This window comes from Neofelis nebulosa, chromosome 8 (genome assembly GCF_028018385.1).
Source record: "Neofelis nebulosa isolate mNeoNeb1 chromosome 8, mNeoNeb1.pri, whole genome shotgun sequence".
NCBI lineage: Eukaryota > Metazoa > Chordata > Mammalia > Carnivora > Felidae > Neofelis > Neofelis nebulosa.
Window position 1 is genome coordinate 74,649,417 of NC_080789.1, and position 6,789 is coordinate 74,656,205.

Sequence of the window (6,789 nt, forward strand, 5' to 3'; positions counted from 1 at the left end):
GTGATATCTCATTGTGGTTTTGATTTGTATTTCCCTGATGATGAGTGACGTCAAGCATTTTTTCACGTGTTGGTTGGCCATCCGGATATCTTCTTGGGAGAAGTGTCTATTCATGTCTTTTGCCCATTTCTTCACTGGATTATTTGTTTTTTGGGTGTTGAGTTGGATAAGTTCTTTATAGATTTTGGATACTAACCCTTTATCTGATAATGTCATTTGCAAATATCTTCTCCCATTCCATCAGTTGCCTTTTGGTTGCTGATTGCTTCTTCCAATGTGCAGAAGATTTTATTTTGATGAGGTCCCAATAGTTCATTTTTGCTTTTGTTTCCCTTTGCCTCCAGAGATGTGTTGAGTAAGAAGTTGCTGAGGCCAAGACCAAAGATGTTTTTGCCTGCTTTCTCCTCGAGGATTTCAAGGCTTCCTGTCTTACATTTAGGTCTTTCATCCATTTTGTGTTTATTTTTGTGTATGGTGTAAGGAAGTAGTTCAAGTTCATTCTTCTGCATGTCGCTGTCCAGTTTTCCCAGCACCACGTGCTGAAGAGACTATCTTTATTGTACTCGATATTCTTTCCTGCTTTGTTAAGGGTTAGTTGGCCATACGTTTGTGGGTCCATTTCAGAGTTCTCTATTCTGTTCCATTGATCTGAGTGCCTGTTTTTGTGCCAGTACTATACTGTCTTAATGATTACAGTTTTGTAATACAGCTTGAAGTCTGGGATTGTGATGCCTCCTGCTTTGGTTTTCTTTTAAAGATTGCTTTGGCTATTCAGGGTCTTTTCTGGTTCCATAAAATTTTAGGATTGTTTGTTCTAGCTCTATGAAGATTGCTGGTGTTATTTTGATAGGGATTTCATTGAATATGTAGATTGCTTTGGGCATTATTGACATTTTAACAATATTTGTTCTTCCTATCCAGGAGCATGGAACATATTTCCACTTTTTTGTGCCTTCTTCAATTTCTTTCATAAGCTTTCTGTAGTTTTCAGTGTATAGATTTTCCACCTCTTTGGTTAGATTTATTCCTAGGTATTTTATGGGTTTTGGTGCAAATGTAAATGGAATCAATTCCTTGGTTTCTCTTTCTGTTGCTTCATTGCTGATGTATAGGAATGCAACCGATTTCTCTGCATTGATTTTATATCCTGCAACTTTGCTGAATTCATGAATCAGTTCTAGCAGTTTTTTGGTGGAATCTTTTGGGTTTTCCACATAGAGAATCATGTCATCTGCGAAGAGTGAAAGTTTTACCTCTCCTCGCTGATTTGGATGCCTTTTATTTCTTTGTGTTGTCTGATTACAGAGGCTAAGACTTCCAATACTATGTTGCATAACAGTGGCGAGAGTGGATATCCCTGTCTCGTTCCTGACCTTAGGGGGATAGCTCTCCGTTTTCCCCCATTGAGGATGATGTTAGCACTGGGTCTTTCATATATGGCTTTTATGATCTCGAGGTATGCTCCTTCTATCCCTACTTTCTTGAGGGTTTTTATCAAGAAAGGATGCTGCATTTTGTCAAATGCTTTCTCTGCATCTATTGGGAGGATCATACGGTTCTTGTCCTTTCTTTTATTGATGTGATTGTTTTGTGGATATTGAACCAGCCCTGCATCCCAGGTATGAATGCCACTTAGTTGTGGTGAATAATTTGTTTAATGTATTGTTGGATCCAGTTGGCTAATATCAAATATATGGAACACTTCACGAACCCGAGTGTCATCCTTGCACAGGGGACATGCTAATCTTCTCTGTATCTCCCCAACCTTAGTATATGTGCTGCCAAAGCAAACACTGTTGTGTCATATTTAGGTGTTGAAAAGTATATTTAGTTTCAAGGGTTAATATACAAAGAATTTAATGGCATTCTTTTTATCATCAGGGCCAGCAAGTTTCAGGATTAAACAAAGCTTCATGTATACATACCGGATAAAGGTATACGTTTTAGAAAACAAGGGACTTGTGTATGGGCCCTCAGATATTCATATCATAAAAAATTGATTTTCAGGATGTGATTTAATATATTAATAATACAGCCCAAATATTTTTGGGAAGGGAGGAGAAGATACAGTGTAAGGATTGGAAGAATTCAGGGATTGTAAGGTGGGAGAATACGCAGTTTGAAAAAATCATATTAGGGGGCGCCTGGTGGCTTGGTCGGTTAAGTGTCCGACTTTGGCTCAGATCATGATCTCACGGTCAGTGAGTTCGAGCCCCGTGTCGGGCTCTGTGCTGACAGCTCAGAGCCTGGAGCCTGTTTCAGATTCTGTGTCTCCCTCTCTCTTCCACTCCCCTGTTCATGCTCTGTCTCTCTCTGTCTCAAAAATAAATAAACGTTAAAAAAAAAAAAGAAAAAATCATATTAGGAGTATAATGACTTTTGATCACTATATTCAATATTCTTTGAAAGTTGATAATGATGATAATAATAATAGATATGTTCTTCTATGTTCCAGCCAAAATGTTAATCAATATAACATTGACTTGCTACAATAATACTTTGCAGTAGCTACTCTTAGTGTCTGCATTTAAAAAATGAGGAAACTCAGATATGGAAATATAAGCTCACATATCAAGTTAGTGCATAGTATTCAAAACCAAGAGCATCTTATTCCAGGTCCTATGTCTCTTCCCACCTCACCAAATTGTTTCCTTGCTAAATAACATTAAAGGAAATTATAGGGCTCCTATCTTATCAGATAGCACTTTACAAAAGGTGTTTTTTAAAAAGTGAAGTGCTACCATTACACTCTGAGTGAAAAATGAAAAGATGTTGTTGCTTTTTTTTTACCTACTGATAGAAGTAAATCACATTGCTAAATCACATACATTTCTAGATGAATATAGCAACTTAAACTGACATTTGATTTGCAGGGGTCTATGACCTTAGGTCACTGCAGTGTCACTAAGAAATCTTTTCTCAATCCAAAGATAAAAAAAATGAGATATACTTTTTTCACACAAATTATTTGTGAGAGCAATATGTGTAGTCCTACTGCCTTGCTCATAATTCATTTTTATAGGAGTTATTTTGAATTATGCTAAAAATGACAGGCAGCTTCAACTGTCACTTTGATTTAGGAAATATCAGGTATATGTGAACTCACTGACATGCATGACTTACGAAAGATCTTAGCAAGATTTTTGTCATTTTTTTCTATACATATCAAATGCATGTGATTGTATTCTAGAAAAAAATCACTTGTTTAATAAATTAGGAAGTATAAATATGTACCAGAATGAGAAGAAATAACTTCCAACATTTACAGTATAGTCTTTTTAGTAGACATGGTAACTTTTTTGCCCTATTTAGAATAGTCACACTACCTATAATAGATTAGCACAGACACCTCCAACCACAAACTTTTGAAAACAAAGATTTTTGTAAACAGCTTATGGCCTGCTTAATACAGCTGCACAGAACTGAATCAGTTGTCTCTCAAATGGTAGTTCCCAGCTATTGACAGTCACAGTAACAAAAGCTCGTATCTGGAAGTGGCATCAACAGTAATTCAATTCTAACATCAATATATAGCCTCATAAATCCTTCTTGATTAAAGAAATAAATGTATCCTCTTTCCTAAAAAAGACTTCTGCATTTATTCATTCGTTTTTTGCTTATTTGAAAAAATAAAAACCAGTATCATTGCAGTAGTAGCCTCTAACGAGGAACACTGCTTGACAAAGTACGAGTTTTATATGCAGCCCAGGTGATGTGTGGGATCCCCAGTCCCCCTACTGTCTGAATCAGATTTCTTCCATCATTCCATTCCATGCCTATGTCAGTATAAAACTTTTCTTCAGTTTTCTAAAAATTACCGAGGTCTAGCATTTGCTTGGTGCTTCTGGTTTCCAACTTTTTGCCCTTTGAATTAGCTTAGCTGATGGCTAACCTTTCCATCTGGCAATATTGCTTGTTACAGGTCGTGTTAACCCAGATATGAAACTCAGTCTTTTGTTATAGTGCCACAAAATAAGAAAAGTAATAAAACATATACGTGTGTGATATAATTTACTAAATTTTGGGGGAAGAGAGGGTTGGGGAGACTTCACACTGAAGGAAGATCAGCATCTTACATCTAGTAATAGGCATCCTAGTTATTAAAAAATCCTCAGGCATCCCATCCACTGTCGGGGATTTTTCACTGCTACCTCACTGCAAATAGAACCCAGCCTCATACTATCTGTTTGGCTCTTTTCTCATCTTCTCATTTCTGTCTCATCTCTTCCTTGCCCTCCCCTTCCCCTTCCTGAATTGCTAAAAAGACGTCCAAATTCAGAAGAAAAAAATTTTCATTTTGTCTTTCCCTGAGTACTCTTAAAAACAGAGCAACAATAAAGAAAGCTTCCATGCTTTTTTATCAGGAAGTTAAATTCCAGGGGAACAAGAAGAAGGTAAAAAGGAAAATGAAGCGGGGAGATGAAGAAAGGAAAAGATGAGGCGGTGCATTACTGACCTGGCTGTAGTTTTATAAGGAAACACAACTTAAGTGTCACATAGACTTTTTGCATCTCCAAACAGCCAGAGGATGGAAGGGGGCAGAATATATCTGCAGGACCCTTTCCACCACCTGTCTCTCATTGATGGGTTTCTTTCCAACTGAGCGTTAACTTCGGGGTAGTTGTGATTTTAAATCCCAGTATTCCTCATCAGATACATGTGTAACAGTATTACTTGATTCCTGGATACACTTAAATGGTAAACTGTGCTTCGGAATTTTACTTAACAATCAAACTCACTGTCACCCATACTCCGTCATTTTCAATAACCTCTTACCAGTGTCGTAAGTTCTTCTACCCTGGTATATCTTTGTCACAACCTGCCAGTAAAAAACCCTAGAACAATGTATCATCATCGAGTATTACTGCAGAAAATGAAACAACTAGAAATTCTGCCTTTAAATTCAATAACCTTAACTGGATTCTCAACATTGCCTAACCTGACTGCTTCCTTTGTTATCTTGCTTTCCCGTTAACCACATAGTTGGAACTCTTCATTCTCCTCACACATCAAGCCCCAGGCTTTTCCCTGACTCTCATGAGATGACTTTACCACCCACCTCAGAAAGAAATGGAAGTCTTTACCTAGACATCCATCAAATTCCTATCACCCGATTTTCAAATCTACCTGCATCCCTTGTATCAACAACAGGACCTGGCAGATAGTAGGTACACAGTAAATATCTTTGAAATAAATACACACCCATTCTTACCTCCCTCATCATGTCTAATGAAGAAATGGAAGGTTCCACTTGTCTCTTTTTACTATCAACCTTCCCCTCCTTACTGATGGGCATTTTAATATGATATAGTGTCTCTCTTTTTTGTTAAACTCCCTTCAGGTTGACACACAACCTCCCACAGCTGTATAGTAGTATAAATATCCTATAATTTATTTTTCTACTCTACTGTTGGCCATTTGAGTTGTTTCCAGTTTTTTGCTATCACAGTGATTCTACAAAGTTACCTGCACATGTTGTTTGGTGGATATATACTATTTTCCGCAGAAGAATTGCTGAGTCATTGAGTATGCATATCCTCAGTTATACTACATAATGTCAAATTGTTATCCAAACCGGCCATGCCCTTTAAACATCTGCTAGCCATGTGTAAGGGTTTTCATAGCTCCACATCACAGTGAGTTGATTTTGTCAGATTTTTTAGTTTTTGCAAATCAAATGGATGTGCGATCAAATGGATTGCATCGCACTTTGGCTATAATTTGCACAATCTTTCTTATTGATGAAGTTGACCATATTTTTATGTTTATAAAGCATTCTTTCTTCAGTGAGGAGCTCGCTCAAAAACAAAAAATAAAAATATTTTGTTCATTTTTATTTTGGATTGTTTACCTTTTTTTTTTCTAAATTTATTTATTTATTCTTGGGGGGGGGGGGCGGTACAGAGAGAGAAAGGGAGAGACAATCCCAAGCAGGATCTGCACTGTCAACACAGGATCACAGGATTCAAACTCACAAACCATGAGATCATGACCGGAGCTGAAATCAAGAGTCAGATGCTTAACAGACTGAGCCAATCAGGCACCCCTGGGTTGTTTATCTTCTTAGTATTGGTTTACTGTTCTTTATATATTCTACATATTAATGTTTTAATTACATTTGTTATGATATATTCTATTTGTGGTTGTTTTTCACTTTCTATATGCTGTCTTTTGATAAATAGAAGTATTTTTTAAAGTTTATTTTAAGAGACAGGGAGTGCGTGTAAATGGGTGAGGGGCAGAGAGAGAGAGACAGAGAATCCCAAGCCGGCTCCATGCTGCCAGCACAGATCTTGATATGAGGTTCAATCTCACGAACTGGGAGATCATGACCTGAGCCATATCAAGAGTTGGATGCTTCACCAACTGAGCCATCCACGTGATCCTAGAAGTCTTATTTTTAATGTAATCGAATTAATCAATCCTGTCTTCTGTTATTTAAGTATTTTTTTTCTTGTTTGAGAAATTTTTGCTTTGAGATCATATATATATTTTCATAGATTGTCTTAGTTTTTTTAATTTTATTTTTTATTTTTTAAAATTTACATCCAAATTAGCATATAGTGCAACAATGATTTCAGGAGTAGATTCCTTAGTGCCCCTTACCCATTTAGCCCATCCCCTCTCCCATAATCCCTCCAGTAACCCTCAGTTTGTTGTCCATATTTATGAGTCTCTTTTGTTTTTCCCCCTCCCTGTTTTTATATTATTTTTGCTTCCCTTCCCTTATATTCATCTGTTTTGTCTCTTAAAGTCCTCATATGAGTGAATTGATATGATTTTGTCTTT

The 6,789-nt window shown here is 36.9% G+C and overlaps 1 non-coding gene across 1 annotated transcript; it reads right to left on the reverse strand.

Moving 5' to 3' along the window:
* Window positions 1–1,687: 1,687 nt before the first annotated feature.
* On the reverse strand, window positions 1,688–1,794 carry LOC131484135 (U6 spliceosomal RNA). The gene has a single exon (XR_009248045.1). It is a non-coding gene; the product is annotated as a U6 spliceosomal RNA (small nuclear RNA).
* Window positions 1,795–6,789: the final 4,995 nt, after the last annotated feature.